The sequence below is a fragment of the Wyeomyia smithii genome, chromosome 3 (assembly GCF_029784165.1).
Source record: "Wyeomyia smithii strain HCP4-BCI-WySm-NY-G18 chromosome 3, ASM2978416v1, whole genome shotgun sequence".
In the NCBI taxonomy this organism is placed as follows: domain Eukaryota; kingdom Metazoa; phylum Arthropoda; class Insecta; order Diptera; family Culicidae; genus Wyeomyia; species Wyeomyia smithii.
In genome coordinates, this window is record NC_073696.1 from 220,774,792 (window position 1) to 220,789,544 (window position 14,753).

A 14,753-nucleotide genomic window follows, 5' to 3' on the forward strand; every position below is an offset into this window, starting at 1 on the left:
TTACAATTAAGATATTTCATAATTTTTTATGTTTTTCGTTTTTATATTAGGAAATAATTTCATTTTTATATTAAAAAATAAATTCTCGTTTGAATTTAATGTTATTAGTTATTAGTTTATTTCAAACATCTAACATAAAGTCTTAATAAATAAACACATCATTATTGTCCACGTATTTGGACGGTGGCGAATCAGCCTGACGCTGAAAGCCACCTTAATAAAGAAATATTATCAACGTGATATAGTTAAACAAACTGATCATGCTATCCTACTTGAGAAACAAGTGAAACGTACGTCAAATTCGAAGAAATCCCCAGCAGAAATAAAGGCACATATTATCGATGATATAGGTTCCCTAAATCCAAACGCTGTGCAGTGAAACCATGTTTGATAAGAGTTGCAGTCCTAAGAGCACGCGGTGGGACACGAATATCAAGTAAGGCGTAGTACACAAATTACGTAACGCATGAAGGGGGGGGGGGGACTTTAGTCTGCGTAACTTATTGTTACATAGGGGAGAGGGGGGGTAGTTGAGCCCGTTACGTAATTGTGATATTTGCTCAAAATTGCAAATTTGGAGGGGGCCCAGGTTGTCCAGCGTTACGTAATTTTAGGGAGGGGGGAGTCATATATAACGTTACTTATCGTTACATAGGGGAGGAGGGGGTCTGAAATTTGGGTTTTTAGCGTTACGTGATTTGAGAGCGACGCCTAATGACAGTAGTCTGGGGCAGTCAATTTTATTGTTCAGAAGCTTAGTGAAGCTTGCCTGTTAGAGCCTCCGTTGTCTAGCTAGGGTGTCAAAATAGATAAGATTCCATGGAGGCAAGCTTTGTGAGTCAAGCCATTGCAAGTTTGGATAAATCGGTTTCCACGTATTTCGATTTGTAGACTCCAGGTCAGCTGATGTGGAAGCTAAACTGAGAAAGCATTGTCTAAAATTTGTCGCACTAAAGAGTAATATAAAGCTTTCTAGCAATGCTGGTCATAGAAGTCATTGGCTATTTTGTTTATACGCCTGAACTTATGATTAGCCTTAGCAACGACGGCGGATAGGTGACAGGCAAAAAATAACTTTTTATCCAGTATCACCCCCAAGCCATTTTTCTTTTAATTATTGTTGAGCATCTAGGAATGCTGACAATCGGTTAATGGCGATGGTCCCATTCTAAAAACATATCCAGCAAACTAAATATACAAACTAAATATGATAATCTTCTATGTATTTCTCGACAAAACATAGTTCTAGGTCATCCGCGTATATGAGTTAACATCCATCACCAGGTCAAATACCGACATAATTTAAAAATATTTTAAAAAGCAACGGTCCCACGTTGCCTCCTTGAGGTACACCGGTCAAGTTAATAAACAGGGTGGAGATACACGCTTCCGATTTCATACGAAGTAATCGATCACTCAGAAATGAACTAAACTGTCAGAGGCACCAAGCTGGTTCACTAAAGTCTTTTTACACGGGGGATGCGTTTCAAATTTGTATGGGCCCGTGTAAAAACGACTTGAGTTTTAAATATAACAAAGAAAACCGTCCTAAAATGTTTGTACGTCGTTTGAATATGATAGCGGTTAATCTAGAGACCAAAAAGCAATATTTTGAATTTTAAGTATTTACACCAAAAATTGTAAACTTTTTGAAAACTGATATATGATCACTCGAGCCTCCCCAGCTGGTCTCGAGGTACGATGCTGGCCTAACAAGCCAGTCGTCGTAGGTTCGAGTCTTGTCTCGGGAGAGACCGTTGGCAATTATCCTGTACACTTAACGGTTGGCTGCGAAGTCTGTGTATAGTAATCCGAAGGTCAAGTTCCGAATCGGTAGCACCAAGGCTTTGCTTTGCTTTATATGATCACTCGTGCTCTAAAACTGAAGATGTGATTGAAATGAGATCGATATCTTGTACCGTTTTTCAGTAACAGAGAAAAGCAACCCGCGTAAAAATACGTGTAAAAACACCTTACTGTATATTTTACGCAATAGTATACGAAATTTTTTTTGCGTGTAGTTAGCCTTTAGTTTGATTACATTGCCCTGATTCAGCTCCGCTTTTTCGAGTGATTCATCATTACTTCGGTTGTATTTTTCAGCTCATTTCTTGCCAAAGTGAAGTGTCCGATTGCCGGTTATTTGCAGTTGATATACTCCCAGTATACTGCGTAGAACAAGTCTACTCAGATTTTTTGATGTTTAAAAACAAGCATAATTGACTACTTCTCGCTACACGCGTTTCAGAATCCAATTCCTCTTTATTAGAGCAACTCTATCGGCTATTCCAGATTGGTTCTTATTTCTTACAAGTTATTTAAGTATGTCAACTAGAGTGGGGCGTTGGTATATGGAAAAAGTAGAAGAGGTTGTTTATAAGACACGACCGCAGAGTTAACGTAGAATACGACAGCCTGTCTTAAGTCAATGTATTTCTTGCAATAGGTTTGGGAATACACTCAATGGGGTTAATCAGTTTAATGGTTTCTCTGCTCCAGATAACGTTTAGCTCTACAGACGGCAGCGGTAACGACAATGAACAACAGCAGAAGCTGTGTGCAGCTATACAGTTTTACTTGTTGCCGGATCCAAAACAAGAACGAAATTGATTTTTTTTGAAGCTGTCTTTTGTATCAAGTTGCACTGAGATAGCTTAATTTAGGCAGTGGCTACGAAGAGGTTATAGACGAGGGCCAGATAATTTTACAACTGATTGCTGCGAATAGTAGGACTTGAGCTTTATTGACAAATGATTTTTTTTATCAAAATGGCAAATTTTCGATTTAGTTCTGAATGATCTACTATAATATTTTAAATCAACATGAGGTGATTTATTTGGACCTATGATAGTTTTAATCGCTATTCTGCTAGCCACACACGCTATATAGCTAGCCACGCACTCTGTAGATGTGCACACACACGCTATATATCTAGCTAAACACGCTATAGACATTAGGGTGCCAGCCAAAATGGTCATCTCGAATTTCAAAAAAAAAAAACCCATACAAAATGTTCACCTGCTCGAAAAAACACCCTGTGCAAAATTTCAGCTCAATCGGACTTAAAATGGGGTGGCGCAAAGCGATTGAAGTTTTGCTTTTTTGAAAACCGAATAATCACCCACGTACGTGGAATTTCGGTTTTTTTTTTCTTCACAAATCATTTATTTGACACGGCACAAATACAATTCAATGTTTAACGGCGCCAATTATATCGGATGACTTAAAATCTATAAGCAAATTTTTTATCCTCGCTGCCGACTACGAGCTGAAATTAAGTCTATCTTAAAACTAGCATGTATTATTCAATCAGTGTTTCGTAGTTGAATGGTCGTCTGATGATCATCGAATAAATATGCAGCATGTATGGATTTGTTCTGCTAAGCCACGATGTCATGAGCTGGGACAGGGGCTTGTAATCCTCGGATTCTGAGGGTATTGTGCGGGGTCTAGTTGCTGGTTTTGGTTCGTTGTTGTTGTTCGCTGGTGTTCAAGTTGCCATATGGTGTGTGCCGCTGAGCCAAGATATAAAGAAAGGCCTCGGGTTTTCCTGGCGAGTTCGTGTGGGGTTCAATTGCTGGTTCCAAAATCGAGGTCTACGACGTGTTCTTGCCGTTTTGTTGAATGTGGGTGAAAAGGAATGGGACTAGACTTGGGCATGGATGGATTTCAGGAAAATGTATATAAGGGACATGTAGGGTAGGTCGCGACTCGCCAAGACATCACGAACAGGGACAGCTGGTTCTCTACCCTCGGCCCGGACGGAAGTTATTAATTTAGACCTGGCGTCACGGTGTACAGGGCATGACCAAACAACGTGCTCTATGTCGTGATAACCTTCACCACAGGCACAGATACCACTTTCCACGAGCCCAATACGAAGGAGATGCGCATCAAATCTATAGTGATTGGACATAAGCCGAGACATCACGCAAATGAAATCCCGACCTACATCCAACCCCTTGAACCACGGATTCGTCGATACCTTGGGTATAATGGAATGTAACCACCTTCCCAGTTACCCTCTGGTCCAAGAGTTTTGCCAACTGATGATCGTATTCTGACGTACAAATGCGAAAAATTCATTAAAAGCAATTGGTCTTTCATAAATTTCACCGTTTGATGCGCCCACCTTAGCCAAAAAGTCCGCTTTCTCATTGCCCGGTATCGAGCAGTGAGAAGGGACCCACGCTAAGGTAATCTGAGTAGATTTTTCGGATAAAGCACTCAGATGTTCCCGTATTTTCCCCAGGAAATACGAAGAGCGCTTAACATCTTTCACCGATCGAAGAGCCTCAATAGAACTGAGACTGTCCGTAAAGATGAAATAATGGTCCGTGGGCATTTTTTCGATAATCCCTAGGGTGTACTGAATTGCAGCTAATTCTGCGACGTAAACAGAAGCAGGATTATCGAGCTTATGGGAGACGGTTAAATTGTTATTGAAGATACCGAAGCCAGTGGACCCATCAAGAAGTGATCCGTCAGTGTAGAACATATTGTTGCAGTTGATGTTTCGATATTTATTGGAAAATTTTTTAGCGATCTGCTGCACGCGTAAATGATCCGGGATTCCACGAGTTTCTTCTATCATGGATGTATCGAAAAACACAGTAGAATCAGAAGTATTTGATAAGTTGACACGATTTGGAATATTCAAAGAAGGGTTTATATTTTGGGACATGTGATTGAAATACAATGTCATAAAACGGGTTTGAGAATTGAGTTCGATTAACCTTTCAAAATTTTCAATCACAGGACGGTTCAAGACCTCACATTTGATAAGAATACGAGAAGACAGGCTCCAGAAGCGGTTTTTCAACGGTAGAACTCCGGCTAAGACCTCCAAACTCATCGTATGGGTCGATTGCATGCAACCTAAGGCGATACGCAAACAACGATATTGTATTCGCTCCAGTTTGATCAAATGTGTGTTTGCTGCGGAGCGGAAGCAGAAGCACCCGTACTCAATGACAGACAATATCGTTGTTTGGTAAAGCCTTATAAGGTCTCCTGGGTGGGCTCCCCACCATGATCCGGTTATTGTACGAAGAAAATTTACTGTTTGCTGACTTTTCTTCATCAGATACCTAACATGGCAACCCCAGGTGCCCTTAGAGTCGAACCAGACACCAAGATACCTATACACCAAAACCTGAGAGATCGTTTTATCCATTAATTGTGCTTGAAGCTGAGCAGGTTCATGCTTCCTAGAAAAAACTACTATCTCAGTCTTCTCCGGAGAGAATTCGATACCTAGCTGTAGAGCCCAAGCAGACAAATTGTCCAAGGTATCTTGCAATGTTCCTTGCAAATCGGCTGCTTTGGCTCCTGTAACAGAGACCACGCTGTCGTCTGCAAGTTGTCTTATCGTGCATGACATAAAAATTGTAAAGAAGGGGGCTTAAACATGAGCCCTGGGGAAGACCCATGTAGCTAATTCGTAAAGTTGCCAAATCACCATGCGTAAAATGCATATGCTTTTCGGACAACAAATTGTGCAAAAAATTGTTTAAAATTGGTGAAAATCCTTGTCGGTGAAGTTTACCCGAAAGAATGTCAATAGAAACGGAATCAAAAGCCCCCTTAATGTCCAAGAACGCAGACGCCTTTTGTTCTTTGCGAGCATACGCCAGTTAGATATCTGTTGAAAGCAACGCAAGACAATCATTCGTCCCTTTGGCACGGCGGAAGCCAAACTGAGTATCTGATAGCAGACCATTTGATTCGACCCAGTGGTCTAAGCGACGGAGTATCATTTTTTCCATCAATTTCCGGATACAGGATAGCATTGCAATCGGCCTATAAGAGTTGTGATCAGAAGCTGGTTTCCCTGGTTTTTGGATGGCGATCACCTTCACTTGCCTCCAACCCTGCGGTATAATGTTTTGCACCAGGAACTTATTGAACAAGTTCAACAAGCGCCTCTTGGCATTGCCGGGTAGATTCTTCAACAAGTTGAATTTGATTCTATCTAACCCAGGCGCGTTATTGTTACAGGACAGGAGGGCAACTGAAAATTCTGCCATCGTAAAAGGTGATTCTATCGCGTCGTGGCCCGGAGACGTATCGCGAACAAGGTTTTGCGCAGGAACAGAGTCCGGACATACTTTCCTGGCAAAATCAAATATCCACCTACTTGAAGACTCCTCGCTTTCGTTGACCGTTACGCGATTCCGCATTCTTCGGGCTGTGTTCCAAAGAGTGCTCATTGATGTCTCCCTCGACGTCTCGTTTACGAACCGACACCAATATCCGCGTTTCTTTGCCTTAGTCAAGCTTTTAAACTTGGTATCAAGCTCCGAATAACGTTTAAAGTCGTCGGCATCGTCTGTATCCCGGAAGGTCAGCTACGCGTGGGATCTTTGCGTGTAGGCATCGGAGCACTCTTTGTCCCACACGGAGTGGGAGGCGGTTCTTTGATCGTTACGCCAGGGTATTTCTTCGTTTGGGCTTGCAACGCGGCGTCGAGAATCAAGCCCGCGAGGAGGTTGTATTCTTCAAGCGGTGGATGATGTTGAATCGAATCGACCGTTTTTGAAATCATTTCCTCGTATAACTTCCAATCGACATTCCGTGTGAGGTCATACGGAATATCAATTGGTCGCATGCCAGTTGAACCGTTAGTAATTAAAATAAGAATAGGCAAATGGTCGCTACCGTGAGGATCGTGAAATTCTGGTTTTCGAAATTTTTTTTTTGATGCCAAATGACTTAAAAACGCATGAAACGTCGAGAATTGGTGTCAGCTGAAAAAAATTTTTTTTTGCAAAAATTTACTCTCTGGGACTTAGTCGTTTTCTCAATTGTGGAAGACGAAGTTAAAAATGCTTAGAATTTATCTTTTGAAATTGATCACTAGTCTCTCGAAATAGCTTGTATAATGATATACACTATAACTAGCATCGAATACATTATGTTTCATTAGGGTGGTTCATTTATTCGGCATAGGGTGGTTCATAACATTGTGAAATATGAGTATAAAATAAAAAAAGCACTTCGGTTCGTTTGATTGGTGTGACGTCTTCGACAAAGTTGTAGATGATATTTCTGTCTTTCCAAAAAAATTACACTCAAAAAACTATTTATTCAAAAGTTAGAAGAAAAATTAAAAATTAATTATTCAAAAGGGCTCATTTTTGAATAACTCGATTTTTTTAATAAAACCTACGAAAGATTATCAAAACAATGAAACCAGTCCGATCATATAGAAATCAAGAAAAATAAGTTATCATATTTTGAAAAAAAAAATATTTTTATTTATTTGTTTTAGAAGTCATATTTTTTTTTGAAGGACAAAATATTATCTACAACTTTGCCGAAGACACTATACCGTTTCGACTGTAGTCATATTTTTAATTTCCAATAGAGCACTCTATGAGGAATCAAGAATATTTCTACAGACAAAACGGTTTATTTGATTGGCATAATGTATCTGGCAAAGTTGTAAATAATAACTTCGTTCCTCCAAAAAATGTACCCTGTGAAAAAAAAAATTTAAAAAATATAACCTTTTTCTCTGATATCTCCATGGCTGGTTTCGTTTTTCAGGTAAACTTTCGTAGTTTTTATAAAAAAAAAGTTTTTTAAATGGGCTGTTTTCGATAATTAATTTATAACTTTCTTTTATTTTTTTTTTTAAATTAGTAATTTGTTTTTAGAGTGTATATTTTTTTTTTTTGAAAAACGAAACTGTTATCTACAACTTTGCCGAAGATGTCACACCGCTCAAACAAACCGTGTTGGCTCTAAAAATTTTTGTAATCATCAATACCTATCCGAAATAGCATATTCCAATAGCTTTTCAAAAATGAGTTGTGTTTCAATAAATTAAACCAATAGCACAAAATGGCATCTTTTGCCTATAAAAACGTCTATGCAAAGTTTCAGCCAATGGGCACGTTCACGTTCTGATGATGTAAACTTGACAGAAAATATATGGTCGAACTGTCAAAACGATGCAAACCCAGAAACAACGAGTCAATTGTGTTGCGTATCTGATTGAGATCCCTATACTCTCATTATCACTGAATAACATCGATACAGTCTTTTGTCCGATTATATAAGCCAGAGCACTGTGTGTTCAATCAAGTGTTGGCAAAGGACATTATTGTGGTAAATAGAAGGATAAATTGCAAGAGTAGATTTTTCAAACAAAATAATATGACATATTCCATCAGTTTCCACCGTTTCATTTAAAAGTTTAAGACACTTGGAATCGAAAACATTTTTCAAATATTAAAATTCCATGTACCTCCCGTGTGTGATTTTGCAAATGACATGAAAGCATTCAACATTTTCCACGAGACACAATCTTAATTTTGGTTGAGATAATTTTTTTTTTGCACGCAGTAGTTTGATACATTTTGTAAATTTGCTTTGTACTTATTTACTTATAATTTTTCCAATTCAACATTGCCACCCTAACGACAATGATATAACAAATATTATATTTTCAAGAATTTTTCTATTGGTATTCAGGGATAAGTGATTTTTTCATTTTATACTCATTTTTACACAATATTATGAACCACCCTATGTCGAATAAATGAACCACCCTAATGAAACATAATGTATTCGATGCTAGTTATAGTGTATATCATTATACAAGCTATTTCGAGAGACTAGTGATCAATTTCAAAAGATAAATTCTAAACATTTTGAACTCCGCCTTCCACAATTAAAAAAACGACTAAGTCCCAGAGAGTAAATTTTTGCAAAAAAAAATTTTCAGATGACACCAATTCTCGACGTTTCATGCGTTTTAAAGTCATTTGGCATCAAAAAATTTTTTTCGAAAACCGAAATTTCGCGTACCCCCCCCCCCTTGGGTGATTTTTCGGTTTTCAAAAAAGCCAAACTTCAATCGCTTTGCGCCACCCCATTTTAAGTCCGATTGAGCTGAAATTTCGCACAGGGTGTTTTTTCGAGCAGGTGAACATTTTGTATAGGGTTTTTAAAGGTATAGCAATCACTTGCAAAACCGAAAGTAAAAAAGTGCTCCAAAGGGCCGAATGGCATATATCACTCGATTCAGCTCGACGAGCTGAGCATTTTCTGTATGTATGTGTATGTGTGTGTGTGTATGTGTGTGTATGTGTGTGTGTATGTGTGTGTGTATGTGTGTGTGTATGTGTGTGTGTGTATGTGTGTGTGTGTATGTGCAGATTTTTATTCTCACTCACATTTCTCAGAGATGGCTGGACCGATTTTCATGAAATTAATTGCAAATGAAAGGTCTTGTTGTCCCATAAGACCCTATTGAATTTTTATTGTAATCGAATTTTTAGTTTAGAGGTTATGTATCAAAATGTAAAAATCATGAAACATCATTATCTCGAAAACTACACAACCGATTTGAAAAAAATCGATTTCAAATGAACTGGCTACCTCAAAAACCTAACTTTTGAATTTTATAAAGATTGAACTTCGGGTTCAGAAGTTATGAAAAGAAACGTGTTCTGAAGACTGTTTAATCTCACTCATGTTTCTCAGAGATGGCTGGACCGATTTTCATAAAATCAGTGTTAAATGGAAGGTTTAGTTGCCCCATAAGACCCTATTGATTTGTTTTGCAATCGGACTCTTTGTTTGCCTGTTATGTTTAAAAATGTAAAATCCAGCTATGAAAAGTAACATATTCCGAAGACTACTTGGACTCACTCACTTTTCTCAAAGATGGCTGACCTGATTTCCACAAAATTAGTGTCAATCAATAAGTCTAGCTACCTCATAACACCCTATTGAATTTTGCTGTAATCGAACTGTAACTTCGTACCGAAATGTGAAAATCACGAAACTTCATTATCTCACACAACACAACACAACCAATTTGATCAATATTATTATCAGATGAGTGGGCTAGTTAAGGGTTAACTGATGAATTATGATTAAACACGTGGTTTCAAAGTTTGCCTGCCCTATACGTTCCCATTTCATTTGATTATAATCGAACTTAAGCAACCGTTATGTATTAAATTGTTAATAAAACAACGAAAGTCTCAAAGATTACATGACTTATTTGAACATAACTAGTGTCATACGAACGAGTCATCTCTCAAACTTACAAATAACAAACTTCATAACAATTTGATTTGTGGCCCGAAAGTTATAAAAAGAAAAAAAATTCAAAGATTATTTAAAACTATACCTGCTTTGATCAATATATGTGGCCTTAACATAATTAAAATGTGGTATCGTACTATTTGAACGTTCCAAATTCATTGATTACTTGCGATGTGTATGAAGTCTGCAAATGCACGACGAATCGTCCATAGGATATGATCAAAGTCAAATAACAAATCGTTTAAAATGATTGGTTTTATCGAAATGACAACATCCTCGACTTTTGGCTTCTGTACTTCGCCTCAATTCTGAATATATTTATATTGGGTGGTATTCGGCCATTTTCAGCAGATTTTCTGGCATCAATCTCGGAAATACCCATATTGGGAGTTATTTAGTTATTTTGGTTGTTTTCCAGAAACTAAAAGTGGTCGTCTTTAAATTCAAAATGGTGTCCAGGGCCAATGTTTGGTTTCTATGCATCATCTCGATTACGGAGATATCCATATTGAGTATTATTCGGTCATTTTCGACTGTTGCCTAGAAGTTGCCATTTAGCAATTCAAAATGATGCCTGAGGTAAATTGTTAGGTCATTGCATCATTCTGGTTTCAGCAATACACAGATTGAAAGGTATTTGGCTATTTTTGGCTGTTTTTCACAAACCGGAAGTCTCCATCTTGAATTTCAAAATGGTATGTAAGATAATTTCTAGCCTCTGAGTGTCATTCTGGTTGAAGGAACACCCATATTGGATGTTATTCGATCATTTTCGGCTGTTGCCCAGGAACCGGAAGTCGCCAAATCAAATTCCAAAACTAGGTCTGTGGTCGATTACAGCTGCTGTGTATCATTCTAGATCCGGAGATACTCATGTTAGACGGAAATAGGCAATTTTTGGCTGTTTTTTAGAAACCGGAGTTCACCATTTTGGATTTCATAATGGCATTTGGAGACAATTTCTGGATTTTGAACGTCATGCTGGTAAAAGAAAAACTCATATTGGGTGGTATTTGGTCATTTTCAGCTGTTTTCAGAAACCGGAAGTCGCCATCTTAAAATTCAAAATGCTATCTGTGGTCGAGTTTAGCTCCTGTGTATCATTCTAGATCCGGATTTTATTATATTGGGTGGAAATCGGCCATTTTTGGCTGTTTTCCAGAAACCGGAAGTTGCCATCTTATAATCCAAAATGTTGCCTGAGGTCGATTATGGAACATATTTGTTACCACTAAAAACAATCACCTGCCAAATATGGTTCCATTTAGTTGATTAGTACGCAATATGTGCAGAAATTCGTGCAGCAGAAACATGTGCTTCCAGAAGAGGGAGGGGCGTCGAACCATTATGGACATATTTGTTACCTCTGATAACATTCACATACCTATTTTTGGTTGTATTTTCTTGATTGGTTCATGAGCTGTGTGAAATTTGTGTTTCATTTGGGACCCCTCTCTTTCAAAAGAGAGAGGGGTGTTAAAACATTATGGACACATTTTTTACCACTAAAAACATTCCCCTGCCAAATTTGTTTCCATTTGTATGGAACCCCTCCCTTTCAGAAAAGGGAGGGGCGTCCAACTATTAGGGACATATTAGTTACCCCTTAAAACATCCACATGCCAAACTCGGTTTCATTTGCTTGGCTTGTTCTTGAGTTGTGCAAAAATTTATGTTTCATTTGTATGTCCCTTCCAGAAGAGGGAGGGGTCTCAAACTATCATACGAACCTTTATCGACACCAAAAACCCTTACATACAAATTTTCACGTTGATCGGTTCGGTAGTTTTCGAGCCTATATGGATCAGACAGACAGACAGACCGGACTGCATTTTTATATGTATAGATTACAACATCAATGTTTTAGAACCTAAAGAGTGAATATACATTTATTGGATTGAAGCATTCATGTAAATCTATTTTTACAAATAAAAGAGTGACTGAGAAAGGCTGGGTCTGACCGCTAGGTGGATTAATTTAGGTATTTTTCATACGATGATTGGCGCCCTAATAGACATGCTGTAGTTAGCCACACACGCTATAGACATGCACACACGCTGTAGCATGCACGCGTTATACAGCTAGCTATACACGATATATAGCTAGCCACACACGCTATATATCAAGCCACGCACGCCCTATAGCAAGCCACATAGGCTTTAGACATGCACAGACACGCTATAGACATTCACATGCAAGCCACGCACGCTATATAGCAAACCACACGCTCTATAGACTTGAACTCGCAGCAACGCACGCTATATAGCAAGCCACACACGCTATAGACATGCACAGACACGCTACAGACATGCACACGCAAGCCACGCATGCTATATAGCAAATCACACACGCTATAAACATACACAGACATGCTATAGACATGCACACGCTACATAGCAAGCCACACACGCTATATAGCAAGCCACGCACGCTTTAGACATGCACAGACACGCTAAAGATATGCACAGACACGCCATAGGCAAGCACACTCAAGCCACGCACGCTATATAGCAAGTCACACACGCTATTACCATGCACAGACATGCTATAGATATTAGACTGGGACACGGTTATATGGAAAAAAGCGATGGTGTTATTTTTTCGCTCCCATGCACTTTTCGTGTTCCTTATGGGTCTTATAACAACCGTGTAAATTTTCAGATCGATCGGTGTAACTATATTTTTGCACCCGATTTTTAAAGTTTCCATACGATTTTATATGGGATAATCCACTTTATCAAAACTTATTCTCCAGAGATGTCCAGTTGGCTCCTAAAAATATATCGATACATGATATTTGTAGGAAATTATCCTGGGAAAAACTCTTCTGAAGACGCTACGATGCTTGTAAAAAAAGTTATTCACCTCAAACTGATTGTAGGTTTGACGTACGGCTCACCATTGAATTTTACTAGCAATAGGGTAGAAGCACCGGTTTTGGCCATAGCACCAGTTTTGGCCATGCTAGAATAAAATTGATAATTGTGAAAAAGTATTACCAGCATCAGGCACAACTTGCTACAGCACAAGGATAAAAAAGGGGACATTTTTGTGTGATTTTTCTCTGCAATATCGAATTACGTACAGCTTCCAAAAACGATCATTGATCCATTCTTGGGCAGATTTTATTGCAATTCCATGATTCATAATCCTTATATTGGCCATATGTAAACAAAACCATGGTAACGTATTGTGTTTATGCAAAACATGAAATGTATGGAGTTTTTCGGGCTGATATTTTAATCGCATGAGATATGTGAAACTACAAAACTGGTTTGGGAATAGAAAGTCTCTGTTTGTTCAGATTATTTACAAATCTGTAACTTCATTTGTATTTACCAGAACTAACGCTTCGGATTCTCAACCTTAACCTGACTATAATAAATGGTACTTGAGTTACCGAAGTTGATGTTAGCAAAAATACGAAAAAGTCTCAATGTGAAAAAAGAAAGAGCGGAAGCTTTTTAATGTAGATCAATGACAGACGAAAAATTATCAAAGGTCAATGATGTAATGTCAGTGTTATTAATCATCCTACTAAGTTTAAACAAACTCTAACTTGAAGTACTTTGCCCTGCTAGCTATGTGTCAATGTAATATCATTATTTAGTTTGATTATTATATATACTGGCCCTTTGGTTTTTGAACTAAAAACGAGGATTTTCTGCTGTTAAAATATATCTATATGATAAAGTCAAAATATAAAATAAACTCGTGTCACTTCAACTTTTTCGCGAATTGGCCACAATAGGCGACCCAAGTGGCCAATTTAGAAATGCTATGGCCAAAACAGGAACCTAGAGAAGTTTTTTGATTGGAAAATATGTAAACAATACAACATAATATGATTATTTGAACTCATTGTTAGTGCAGAATTTAGGCAATTTCATCCGATTTCCCCGTTGAAATTATTAAATTACATATTTTTCGAAGGAAGAAGGACAAATATCTCTCATACATAACATACTATGGCCAAAACCGGTGCTCTTACCCTACTGCTGCAGCATGCTGCTGTTACAAACTCAATCATGTGATAAAAAATGATATCGTGTAAAATTTATTTTGAAGGCTTCTCCGAAGATATTATGAGCCTTCAGTGAGGTAAGATTTAACGAAAAATCAAACGGTCGAATCGAACATGTTTTGGTAAATTTAATATTATTTTTGTTTTAGACAACGTACATCTCTAATTTTCACTTATATTATGTAAAAAAGCATGATCTTTCGAATGGAATAATAAAATTTGAGGTAAGTGGGTGGGGCACCCATTAAAAAATCCATTTTTTCTGAAAGAAAACAATATGGCGACTAAATCCAATATGGTGACTACCCACTTTGATATTTACAAAAGAAGGCCCTATTTTTTTCCTTTCCAACGATATGTTGGTTTAGGTAATTTCATAGAGAAATTCAAGAGTTAGATCAGATTTGGTGAGCCAAGTTTTGAAGAAAAACGAAAAATTTTAGAAAAGTTTTTAATTTACAGTTAACGGGTTCATCAATTTGATCAACTAAATGCAGTTTCTTTACTTGTTCAACATGGGCTTCCAAAAAACATAACTTGAATCGTTTTCAATACCATAATGTAAATAGTGGGCCGGTCTCAGCGGGAATTGCTCACATATTAATGATCACAAATCAATGTGTAGACTAATATTTCGGAGACATTTGTGCAGAGTATAAGTGAT

The 14,753-nt window shown here is 37.9% G+C and overlaps 1 protein-coding gene across 8 annotated transcripts in view; it reads right to left on the reverse strand.

Annotated features, from left to right (window-relative positions):
* The window catches only part of LOC129729248 (neuropeptides capa receptor), a 238,301-nt gene that overhangs the window by 26,902 nt on the left and 196,646 nt on the right, over positions 1 to 14,753 (reverse strand). The window lies entirely within an intron of this gene.